Genomic DNA, 13,850 nt, shown 5'->3' on the forward strand with positions numbered 1-13,850 from the left:
CTTCAGTCAACTGTTCGAAGACAGGTTTGAACCTCATAAGTGACACCAATGGGACATCACTCATGAACCAACTAAGCCAAGAGATAATTGGATATGGTTGCCATCTCATTTCCCCCTCCATTGCATTCATCATGACTGGTAACATATTTCACTAATCAGAAGTAATCTTGTAATTATAAATATAAAAAAGTATAATTGGTACTTGTCTACTTCATTTCTAACTGTAAGTCTGCTTGTCTATTTTCTAAATTCAAATTACGTCAAATAAATCCTACTCAGTTAACTACCTAGGGTCTCTGGTCTCTATGTCCAGGCTTGTTTGGAAAATCAAAGTAGGCCTATATGTCATTTCTTTGTTACTCAGCCTTACGTATGGTAAGCCGTATGCTGCACAATATTTCACCATTATAACGGCAAAATTAAAGAAATATAATTTATATATATATATATATACTTCTTTCAACAAAACAACCAGAGAGTAAGATACGCCTCAGGAGTGCCAATAATACGGAAGTTACACGTCACGTTTTTTTTTTTTTTTTTTTTCCAGCATTTCTCTATAGGTGTTGTGTATCCAGTTTATAATGTTGAGATCGCTGATCGACAACAGATCATCGACACTAGAGCTCTGTCTATACACATTTTTCGTGCACATATTTGTTTTGTAGGAAAAATAAACATGTAGGGTGCTATTCATAGACATTTCGCTAGCCCGCGCTGCGAGCGTGCTAATCTAGCCCCGGCTATCGACTGGTTACTTGTACGGGATTCATATCATATCATATCGCTAACACTGGTTTATGAATACGAAAAACGTTAGTTCGCTGATCATTCACCGGAAGCCCGCGCTAAGAATATCTATGAATACGGCCCGTACAGACCTATAGTGGGACTTTTCGCTCGTTCTGTGTTGTCGACGATACGATGATATCATACTTGTTTCGCCTTAAATGCGAATTTCAAGTGTTCAAACAAAAGGCGATAAAATTCTTAGCTACATCAGATGGACGAATAAGACATCCACTCCCGAATTCTGGCAAGAAGTTAGTACAGTAATGCCGGAGGCCAAAATCCTTTTTCGGATAGCATTTTCCGTCTTAAACCTACCGCATTCTAACGAGGACGACATGTCAAGAGGTTTTTCAGCTAGGTCCTAAACATAGTGAAAAAGAAACTTAGAAACAGATATAGAACAATACCTCACTCCTATTCTGAGCTCAAGGTTTGGGTTGAAACGTCAACATAAATGCTGTTTTTCATACCAGGTCCCAGAAGCTTGTTGGCACAAATGCTTCATAACACGCGGGAGACGAGAGAGAATGCTTGCAGTACAAGCAGTAGAAATGAGGATGAGATTTATTTTTTCAGGTTGAATCTCGTATTTTTTCTCATTCAAATTGTTAGTTTTCATGAGAGTGTTAATAATAATGTGCAATTTAGCTACATACGATATTTATATTTATAGTATTTATATACGATATTTATACTATTTATATACGATATTTATATTTATACTATTTATATACGATATTTATATTTATACTATTTATAGCCTGTATTTATAACCTTTCTTGCAAGACAGTTTACCTTATTTTACTGAATAATAGTTGGCAACACTGGTCCACGCTAATGCCACTTTTGTAACGTCTTTGCTAATACCTGTACAAGAGGAGTAGAATATTCTACTCCTCGTCGTTTTACTGCATCAGTGTCTTTACCGCAAATAACAGCTGATTATTTGTTCTTTCATTACTGAATTCGTCTGTATGCATAAAAGGTTTTGTTTTGTGATCTGGCTGCTAAACGACAATCAAATGTAAATAGCGTCAAACCAAAAGTAGCATATGGATATTTTCTGTGATACTACAAAACACTTCAGTTACCCTTTTAGACTTCCACGTAAAGATATCTGTTCAGTTTGCGAGAAAATTAATTTATACATACAATGTAGGCCTAAGTTAAATATGTCAGATATGAGGGAAACATTAAAGATTCGTCTTCACTTGCACAAAGCCAAGGCTCAGAGCTTTTATAGGCACATATATCCTAATGTCGTATATCATCTGGTATCTTCTTCTGCCCCGAACTCTTCCCCGTTCACTATTCCTACCAGTGCATCCTTCAGAAGGCAGTTTCTTCTGAACCAGTGACACAGCCAATTCCTTTTCCTCTTCCTTATCAGTTTCAGCATACAGTAATTCTTTCTTCACTCACTCTTTTCAATACAGCCTCGTTTCTTATTCTGTCTGTCCATTTCACACGCTCAGGCTTCTCCATATCCACATTTCTGATGCTTCCAGTCGCATCTCTTCACTTCGTCGTAATGTCCATGTTTCTGCCCCATCTAATGCTACACTCCACACAAAGCACTTCATTAGTTTCTTCCACCCCCAAGTATTTGAAGCTGTCCACTTGCTCTACTGTCTAATTTAGAATTCGCAAGCTTCCCTTCTTTACGTTTCTTTCTATGACCATGATCTTTGTCTTTTGGCATTTATATTCATTCCATACTGCTCACAGCTGCCATTTAGCTCCAGTAGCATATCCCTTAGTATCATCTCCTCTTCTGCTAACATCGCCATGTCATCAGCAAATCTTATGCACTTTATTCTTCCTCCTACTATCACTCCTCCCATGTCCTGAAAACAGTTCTTCACTATATCCTACAAGTAGATGTTGAACAGGGTAGATGATAAAGGGCATTCTTGACGTATTCCTCTTCCTATTTCGCTTCCTTCTCATATCTGTCTTTGACTCGTTGTTTCATGTAAAGGTTACTGAACAGCCTCCTGTCTTTCCAATCCACAACAATTTTCTTTAGGATCCCCGTCAGTTTATTCTAATCCACTCTGTCAAACGCGTTTTCTTGGTCCACAAATACTATATATACTTCTTTATTTTTCTCTAGTAACTTTCGCCAATTGTTCGTAACAGTCCAATTGCATCTCTTGTACATTTTCCACCAACATTTAAAATGTGACAAGCAGATCTCCTTCCTCTGTAACAGATTGCGTAAAACAATCCATAAATTTTCTATTCTACGTTCTTGTTTACCTATTTATGTCCTGCGTGTGGAATGGCAAAATCGACACTCCATCCTTTAAATTTGCTCCAAAAAATAATTATCAAAATTTGTTTATATAAACCTTTAGATTACCCAACAAAATTCATTTTTCAGGAATTTGGTATAAGCTTATCAAGTCTAGAACAAGTTTATAAAGAAACATTGCTAATTTACTTCCATAAAAATCAAAATAAATATTTTGAATTTGATCCTTATAAATACTGTAGACCTACGAGACAAAACTACAGTTTCTTTCTAAACACCCTCAAATGCCACACAACTTCTGGATTAAAACACAGCAAACATTTTGGATCCAGAATATATAATGCATTAATTACAGCTTACCCTGTAGGCCTACTGAGTACACTGAACACACATAGATTTAGGAAACAAATGATATCACGATATCACATGTATTAATGTAATTAATTATTGATTTTTTATAATTTTGCATTGACCAAGTCACGTAAGTTGATATAGGACATTATAAATATCACTTGTTAAAATGTAAGAATTAAATGTAAAAGTATGTTTATAAAACTCATGTTACAGATGAGGGGGGTCAGAAGTAAAGGGGACCAAGTGACATTTCTAAAAATACGATTTAAGTGCATCCAGGGTAACTAAATCGTAAAAAAGAAAGAGGCAAAGGGATACATCTTTTAAAGACATCCCACAATAAAATCTTAAATTAAAACTTCACGAAATTTATGAAAGCTTAAACATTTTCAATTATATTTTATTAAATGACTCTAAACTGCACTTATGCCCCTTTGCTTCTGACCTCCTCAAACCGCCACGGTTTTTGACCTCCTCAAACCGGCACGATTTTTACAATCTACTAAATATACAGCACGAGATATCTAGTTGAATGCGTGATTGATATCGACGTTGAAATGCGTGATTTTCGTCTTTTTCTGTAATGTATTTATATTTATGGGTTTTTCGTGTCTATAAATTATGGTATATGTACTACACATATTGCTTTGTTCAATTACATACATAACCTTACTTTGACTATAATCAACAGCTGTTTCCGCAGAACTTTATTGAAACGTCAACATAGTTCATTCCCTCACCAGTTATATTCTTTATCATCACATGCATTCAGATCCTCTGTCACATTATGCAGTAGTTTATAGCGTTACAGTATTATTCCCACTCTTCCACCGTCTCACATGAGATTGGAAATTGCTGTCCAAATATGTTTAATGGGGCGATACTAATTTAGGTTAACAATTAAACCTGCCTCAGCAGTGTGTCTGATAAGCCCACATCCGCGGCCACAAGTCCTCAAATTCTGTATCAGTATTGGAGACCTATATTGCCACCAAGGCTTCACGCCAGCCTATTTTTATATACCGTATGGCAGATGATAGATGAAATGGAGGGCGGAGGAAGGTGTTGATGGAATGCGAGGGAAAATGGAGTAGCTACCCTGAAAAACCCTCTGCTAAGTCTTTGTAAATCATACATTGCATTACGATCAGGACGGGGATCGAACGATAGGAGGAAGAGAAGCGCGCTATCGCTGAGCCACAGACCCGGCAACAGTGTTGTCAGATCTTTAAAAAATATTTCCGGAGGTTGTAATGAAAAAAATCCGGAAATTTGTCCACAATTTCCGGAGCCACTTTCGAAAATCACATAAAATGTTATTTTAACCTTCTATTACAAAACATGAACCTATAATAAAAAGATTTCTACTTTAAATTTTTTAATCACCAATTTGATTAGTAGTTACCACCTTCTTCTCCTCAGAGATGTTTCTCCAGACCAGATATGTTCATTTTTACGTGTTACATATTTTATATTTAGGGAAACTTTAATAGTCAAGTTATAAAATATTAACAAAACTTTAACTATATAATGTTCATCTATCAGTTTTAATCTATACCAGAGATTGATTTTTCTAAAAAAGTAAATAATTTCCTACATTAAAAAATCCGGAGATTACAACATTATTTCCTATTTTTCCGGGAAGTTAAAAAATTCCGAAGATCTCCGGAAATTTCCGGAGACCTGGCAACACTGCCCGGCAATAGCCCCTCCTATACAGAGCTAGGTATCTTCAAATGGCAGCTTAAATATTCGGAACAGACTCAGAAAGGATAAGAAATCACAATCCTCTGTTGCTGCATGCGCCATCTACAAGATTCTGCTCTACAGCAATATTGCAGAATCATTAAAGCATTTCGCCTCCTGTCACATTTCACACGAGAATCTCTCTTGCAATTATTACATTTGTTTCCATGAAGTACTAAATATTACAGCATGCTAATGTAAACCAAAAGAGTATATTTATTTTACGCACAACTTGTCTACCGATAATGGAGGACTTTAACAGCTGATCCTGCATTATGGTTCTTCAGTATAGTGCAACGCTACTAGTAACATTTCAAGGCCAGCAGCTGAAAGTACACATCGCGGACGTAAAGTTCATTCGATTGCGGCGCGGCATGGAATAGTGATCCTTGTTGGTTTGTGAGGGCGTTGATGACGTGTTTTATCCATGGCTTGCTGAGTTCACCAGCGAATTATGTTTGAGGTGGTTTTGTTCATCTAGTGCTGCTAACAGGTGTGTTTCAGTTCTAACAGTACGGTCTGTATGTGTGTAAACCATCGTGTGTCGAACTCTCAGTAGGTGTTGTTTTTCGTTTGCTAGTTGTTTGGATATCATTTCCTGTTCTTTAACCTCAATGCACTGCGTTACTCAAATCTAATAATAGCATACATAGTCTGCAGTCTCCATATAGTTTGTTCACTTTTTCTTTGCCGGCATATAGTTCGTAAGAGTGAGCGTCTATTTAGTCACAGAATAGAAGTTCATCTCAAAATGTCTACTTACATAAAAAATATCTCAAATATGTGACAGTGATACATGAAGTATTAATAACGACTACATCGGATCATCCCGAGAGGTGAGATCTGTTGGATTGTTATTTAAACCCCTTTATTAGTGAAAATTATATTCTTTTTGACCAGTCTTCGATATCTTCCCATACAACATGGGACTGACGTTTAATATGCGTTTCGTTGTGGGTTAAATGAGGGAGTATCTCAGTGACATGAAGCCGAGCTATGTGACAATATTAGTGAGTTAAGTGACGTGAAGCGAAGGAATGTGAAAAGATTTCAATGATTTAAGTGCTTTCTCTTCCGTGTGTAGTGTGGTGAGATATCGAAGTTCCTACTTTTTAATTGTTCATATATTAAAGTTCAATTTGTTTTCATAAAAATCATTTTGTTCAATGTCATAAAAACAGCAATGATCGTACAGGCTATACAAAACAGTTACACCTCCGTTAGGCCCACTACTGCTGTAACCAGTTTATGCTTGCTTTATTTATCTGTAAACTTTTCAGGTCTTTCATCAAAGTTAATTCAATGAACGACATTTATCAACTTCAGTGCTCGTACGACTATGAACAGTATCGGATATTGTACTGAGGATAATGCAGCTTCGTGTCTAATGACGTTAACAAGCATAAATTGTTTGTAGTACTAAATTACAGGTTTCTTGAATTTTATTGCATTAATATGTCACTAGGCAAAATCGCGTGAATTAAGTTATTAACTTGATGTGTCAGAAGTCTTCTTGTATGTACCGAAGGAAGAGTAATTAATGTCCATAATTGCTGAGTAGGTGAACTGGTTATACATTCAATAGGAATGTTTGTACATATTTTCATCGTATACTTGAGTTCGATAGGCGTCCGTAGGATATTCCCCAGGGAGTTCGCGACCTCCCTATTTGTCATACGGTTCGTGGTTAGCGAAGCATTGCGGTCTCAACCACGCCTTTTATCTGACTCTTCGATGAAGATAATTCAGGGGATGCACCGTCAGGCTATGTGATGTCACCTCCTGTTAATTTTGTTCCTTTTTCATCTTTTTTTGTTGTTGTTGTTGTTGTTGTAAGAAATGTAAAATAAGCCTGATATTAGAATAACGATGTTTAAAAATGTATTACTCACACTACATGCAAAAGTGAGAATTTATTTTGTCCAATGGCGGTACTTCACTTTACGTCATTGAGCCAAGCGTCCCCATCTATGAACTACGCGGCGAAGCTTTAGGTTCCTTTGCCGCTACATACTGAAATCTGACTCATTGTTGCGATGGGATATTTAAATAATTTACAGTTTTAACTATTTTTAATTTTATAACATAAAAATGGAACGTAAGTTGAAACAACAAAGTCAAAATGAAATAAATATAAATCTTAAAACAAAAGTTAATATGAAATAATAATAATAATAATAATAATAATAATAATAATAATAATAATAATAAGAAGAAGAAGAAGAAGAAGAAGAAGAAGAAGAAGGGAAAGCAACTGGCCACCCTACCCCATTATCTCCTAGCCTCGTTGCCTTATAAGTGGTACCTTATTGGTATCACTTGTGAGGTTCAGACCTGTCTTCGGACAGTTGACTAAATAATAATAATAATAATAATAATAATAATAATAATAATAATAATAACTTACTTACTGGCTTTTAAGGAACCCGGAGGTTCATTGCCGCTCTCACATAAGCCCGCCATTGGTCCCTATCCTGAGCAAGATTAATCCAGTCTCTACCATCATATCCCATCTCCCTCAAACCCATTTTAATATTATCTTCCCATCTACGTCTCGGCCTCCCCAAAGGTCTTTTTCCCTCCGGCCTCCCAACTAACAATCTGTATGCATTTCTGGATTCGCCCATACGTGCTACATGCCCTGCCCATCTCAAACGTGTGGATGCAATGTTCCTAATTATGTCAGGTGAAGAATACAATGCGTGCAGTTCTGTGTTGTGTAACTTTCTCCATTCTCCTGTAACTTCATCCCTCTTAGCCCCAAATATTTTCCTAAGAACCTTATTCTCAAACACCCTTAATCTCTGTTCCTCTCTTAAAGTGAGAGTAATAGTAATAATAATAATAATTATAATAATAATAATAATAATAATAATAATAATAATAATAATAATAATAATAATTTGAGAATCTCTGCCGGCTGTGGTGTGTGCAGCGGTAAAAACGTGCAGTCTAAACCAAGAGGGCTATTGAGGGCTATAATAGTCTTCTAAACATTGCGTAAAATCTCTGGGTTGTCGGTTTGTCCGTTTTTGGAATGATATGTGATGTTGAGGACCCGGAAGTTAATGCTCTATCAAATTACAAAATATGCTATGAAAATGTTAAAATATGCAATATATTATAAGTTATTGATGAAATATGCAATAACAATGTTCATAATAATCAAATGCAACCATGATCAGAGGAAAATCTTAAAATGAGAAAACAAAATTAATTGAAACGAGGTTTGCAAACAATATGAATACAATTCGGGGAAATAACTATGAATATACCTTATTAATTACAATGTGTGACGAAAATCATCTGTTGATTGGTACTGATACTGCGTCTGTTGTTTGCAAACAGGACCTTATGTTTAGGAAACGAGCGTTTCACGTCTGTATATGCTGCCGAGCAGTAAACGAAGTTGCTTACATGTTCTGACGTTAATTCATCTTCTATATTTTTATAACGAACAATATCAGCTGTCTCCACTCAAAATTCTACAATTTATTTCAGTGTTCTATGCTCGAAATATTTTTTTTTCAAAACGTCATGTATCTTTAACTTTCCAATGATACTACTGTACTTGGATCACTCGTCACTACACATTTCTTCTCTACTGCTTCAATAACCTGACGAGAATAAGTAAGCAACGTGCCACTTGTTTCTAATTTAGTGATATTTGAAACAATCACTCCAAAATTTGAAGAAATGTATCGATGGTGTTGAACAGCAACCTCATATGTTAAAAAAAAATATAACGAAATGAGATTTCACTTTATCCCAATAAAAAGAAATCCTAATCTTCTGCAAACATTTCTTATGTCCAGACGTGGATATAAACTTTACAAGAAGATATTTAAATACCCATTTATGTCAGATATTTACTCATTATCAAGATAGAGTGTTTTTTTTTCGCTCTCCTGTAAAATTGAGTATTTTGACATACCGTACGAGGTTGCTGTTCGACATCATCGTTGTGCTTTCCCTGAACTTAGTGTCTTTCAAGGAGTCCTTAACTACTCCAGCTGCACTACCTTCTGAAGGATAAGTTCAATCACTTTTTCAACAATATTAAAATATTTGCAATAGTAATCGACAGCTTCCAGCCATGTGTCCCAATGAGTTAGTACTGGCTTAGGCGGTAGAGGGGTACCTGGTACAATTTCCTTGAATGCCTTGCAACGAGATGGTGAGTGTACGAACACTCTTTTCATGTTCAAAATAAATGCATCCACATTAGAGCACTGAACACGTATTTCTTGAAAAATTGTATGAAGTCCATGTGACAAATATGTTAAGTGAATAATTTTTTGGTAAAGAACTTAAGTGACGATCGTGCTTTGACCATATAAAGCTCTGCGTATTTAACGAAGAACAAAATATTCTCGCGTTTTACACGATTGCAAATCACAGAAACCTGCAGAAAAGTGCTGAAAAGGATAAATGTTCATCTTCCCTCTTGCTTAAAAAAGTCCCTTGTGCAGAGGCTTGTATTTCCCTATTTTGACGACATTTTACTGACTGACCTTTCCAGCGACAACAAAATGAAACTTCAACGTGCTCATAACTTGTGTGTACGTTTTGTAAGCAATGTTCGTAAATATGATCATATTACCCCATCCCTGGAAACAATAGGTTGGCTTAAACTAGATAAGAAAAGAAATTTACATTCACTTCTCCTTCTCTTCGAAATCTTGAACTCTTCTATTCCTTCGTACCTGTCGTCTCGCTTCACTTACCTTTCTTCCCACCACAAGATGAACACACGCTCTCGCCATGAAACAATACTAACAATACCATCCCATCGCACCTCCTCATACTCATCCTCTTTCACAATAGCCCTGCCAAGACTCTGGAATTCGTTACCTGCTAGCATCAGGGATTGTCGAAATAAAATTGAATTCAAACGCAAACTTACTAGGCACTTGGCCAGTAATTGAGACTCGTTCAGTCATGGTTTCTTGTAAATAGTTCTCTTAATCTATCACAAAATATTTCAATATCCGGTAATTTCATTACTATAGATTTTTGTTATTGTGGGTTTAATTTATAATTCAGTAAATACAAAAATATTCTTTGTTCTTAACTTCTATGATAAAATGTCTAGCTTTCATTAATCAGGTAATCTTGTTGTACTTTAATTTTTATTGTAATTGTAATTGTAAATTTAATGTTAATTGTAATTTTATTGTTCATATTATACTTGTAATCTCCTGGTAGAGGAGCAGAGAAGGCCTGACGGCCTTATCTCTACCAGGTTAAATAAATATTAAAAATACGATTTGGAAATAGAATATTCTTGGAATTTTCAAAACACTGGGCAATGGTGGAATGATTTGCTCTTTCAACCTCTTCAACATTCCCTAAAACATCCTACCGGCGTTCTCTGTCTCTAAAACACCCAAGTCACATTCACAATGCAATGGCCACAACCATTTGTCATTTCATCGAAAGAAACCCAAAAATTATTGCCCAAAAGTTCTTCCCCTTTATTTTTTCTCGGATTTTTCTCAATGGTATCTATGCCAATATTTCCAATATAAGTTTTCCTGAGAGTTAATTACTCAGGTATTTCTCTATCGCTATACTTTCTCAGGAACTCCCGTAATTGTGGATTTTTATTTTCCACAAAGGATTATCTGATGAATGAATGCCTCACACAGTTCTTTAGAAAATTCCGAAAATTTATTTTCAGAATATGCCTCAGCATTAGAAAGCAATGGGGTACCGTGTTGGCCAACCCGATCGTTGTCAATCTCTAAATTAATTATATGAATTCTTATTGAAAATTACTAAAAATCATTTTTGTACCAGTAGTGTCTTTTCCAGAATATAAATATAGACGACTCAAAATATATTTAAAAATTCGAAGAAAAATAAAATTAATGGAAAATATTGTGCAATTATACCCACCAATTCAGAAACATCGAAAATAATTTACGAATCTGTGAGAAAAATTCATAAAAAATATGCACTAATATGTTACATCAAGTAACCATTTTTTAGACTCACAAAGTCTTAATTCATGCATATATCCCAACGAGCATGGACTGAAACCAACTATAAAAAGTATGATTTTGCATTAACTTTCGGGCCTTAGTGATGTCTTACGTGAAGATGCGACGTTATGCAGACTCCACGTTGCTGAAGTCCTTCGTGTGTTCATCTAGCATAGGAAAAATAGCCTATGAATGAAAACCATCGATAGACGGAAGGTACGGTCTCCCTATGCTTGCAAAAGACATCATAACCCCATCTGCCTTTATATAGGCCTAAGTAGAACGTTCACCGTATGCATCTCCTATACCTGGTTGCAGGGGCGGCTTTCGAAGAGGGGCTGCGAGCTGCAGCACCCCCAGACATTTATGGCTCTTGTCTCGTTTTATGTGAAAAACATTTATTATACAGTCTCTATTTAGCAGCTCGAATTTTTAAAAACATTTCACTCTCAATGACATGCACGCAAACGTTAGTGAAGTCACTTCCTCCCCTTGTGCTGCCAGAGCGAAACCAGAGACAAGGACTATAGGGTGAAGCCACTTCCTCCCCTGGAGCTGCCAGTCTCGTCTCGGATGCTTTGCGCGTTAGTTTTACCCCTCTTCCCTGCTGCCCCTTGCCGTGAATCCAAAGTTTCCAGGCGCTGCAAAATTTGCAGCAGTTTGTCAGTAGCGCGCAGTTTTAAATACAATTTCTTTAATGTTGTGAGTATAACAAGTGCAACGATGTTTAATTATGTACAATAGTTACAGTCTATTCAGTTCAGTACCTTAACAATTCAGGAGAAATGTGAAATTAAGTGCCCATCAGTTGAATCTCATAATGGAAAGAGCCGCTAAACAAAATACAAAGGCTCGCATATTTTTTTATAATTTATCCAGTATCCCTGCTTTCTTCTCTCGATCTCCATACAGTCTGTATTAGATTAATGTGTTTCAAAGACAATTCCATCAGCTGGGGCAACAAGATGGGTTTAAAATAAGAACAGTAAATGTTGTTCATGAGAAGGAGGAGCCATTGCTAGAATGTTTCCAAACCATAATGGAATCTGAAACATCTAACATCACAATAAATGAGGCAAGCGCTCTGGTGCGTACTCTTGAATATCCTGAATTCAATTTCTGGTTCAGTTATTTTTTTCATTTATTGATGTATCATGTATATAATTGTATTATACAACCAACTACAAGATCGCCACTTAGATATTTCTAAGGTTCAAATCTGCATATTAAAAATTAAATTATGGTTTATTTAACGACACTTGCAACAGCAGGGGTTATATCAGCGTCGTCTGGAATTTTATCCTCAGAATTCTTTTAAATGCCAGTAAATCTACTAACATGAGCCTGTCTCATTTAAACACAACTTACAAGATAAGGCGCATGGAACTAATCTTTAAATAAAGTAAGTTGCTTGGTTTATTTTTGTATGCAGCCCCCCTTAATTCAATACCCACGAGCCGCCACTGCCTGGTTGCATAAAACTCAGGATATCTAATCCATTGCCAACCTCAAACTTTCAAAAGTCGCTGTAATCTTGCTCAAAAGTAGCTAGATTGTACCGGAAAATATTCATATTTTAAATTCAGATTTAGTTTATATATACTAATAAACAGGGAAAGGATTTATATGTAAATACATATTTACTTATAAAGCTAATATAATTTATATTTTGCATTATCTTTATGTTTCACAATGTGTAGGGTTGAAAAATCCTACTTTTATTTTCCATATTTTTCCATATTTTAGAGTTTAGTACATATTTTCGTTAATTTCCATATATTTTCCATATTTCATATAAAACAGTCCATATTATATTAGGTTTAACAATAAAACAAAACAAAATTCCATTAACTTTTAAAAATACATTTCAACAATAGAGATTTAAACACATGTTCAGTAATCCCTTTAACATCAGAGTTATTTGAAAATTAGCAGTCCTATCAACAATGGGAAAGTAAGTTACAAAACTGTATTAATTTAATTTAAAATTTTTAACAGACTTCAGTTGTGCAGCTCAACAGTTAAATGCCAGTCAGAGTACACATAGGTTCAGTTTTGTAAATCATACTATAAAGACGGTAAATATGCCAAAAGTACGTCATTCAGTCAATTTAAAATCAAAACTAACAAGTTACATTTCAGAATTTAAAGAAGATGGTTTATCAACTGACAATAAAATATTATTTTGTAATTTGTGTCAGTGTGCAGTATCATCTACACAAAAGTTCCTGGTGCAACAACACATTACAACTAGTAAACATCAGGCCAACAAACAACTAAATTCCAAGCAGAGACAATTGTTTTTAACACAACCAACAACATCGAATGTAAGATCTGAGTTTAACATCGACCTGTGCCGTTCTCTCATCTCTGCTGATATTCCTCTCTACAAACTAAAGAATAAGGTCTTCAGGGAATTCCTTGAAAAATATACTCAACATACAATCCCGGATGAGTCAACACTTAGGAAGACGTATGCTCCATCCATCTACGATGAGACAATACAGAAGATAAGAGATGAAATTAAAGATAGTTCAATTTGGGTTTCCATTGATGAGACTCCCGACAAAGAAGGTAGACTTGTTGGTAATGTAGTTATCGGTTTGTTAAGTGAACAATATTCTGAACGAATTCTTTTACATTGTGATGTTCTAGAAAAGTGCAATAACAAAACTATAGTTAAACTGTTCAACGAAGCTATGGGTATCCTGTGG

At 35.5% G+C, this 13,850-nt stretch overlaps 1 protein-coding gene across 8 annotated transcripts in view; it reads left to right on the forward strand.

Annotated features, from left to right (window-relative positions):
- Positions 1 to 13,850, forward strand: part of CalpA (calpain A) — a 560,472-nt gene that overhangs the window by 211,850 nt on the left and 334,772 nt on the right. Inside the window, exon 1 of one of the 8 annotated variants that reach the window (XM_069812573.1) lies at positions 5,485 to 5,642. The exons of 6 other annotated variants lie outside the window; for them this stretch is intronic. The gene's annotated coding sequence lies outside the window, so the exon portion shown is untranslated. One more of the 8 variants, XM_069812572.1, reaches the window with a different exon arrangement.

This window comes from Periplaneta americana, chromosome 16, assembly GCF_040183065.1.
Source record: "Periplaneta americana isolate PAMFEO1 chromosome 16, P.americana_PAMFEO1_priV1, whole genome shotgun sequence".
Classification (NCBI taxonomy): domain Eukaryota; kingdom Metazoa; phylum Arthropoda; class Insecta; order Blattodea; family Blattidae; genus Periplaneta; species Periplaneta americana.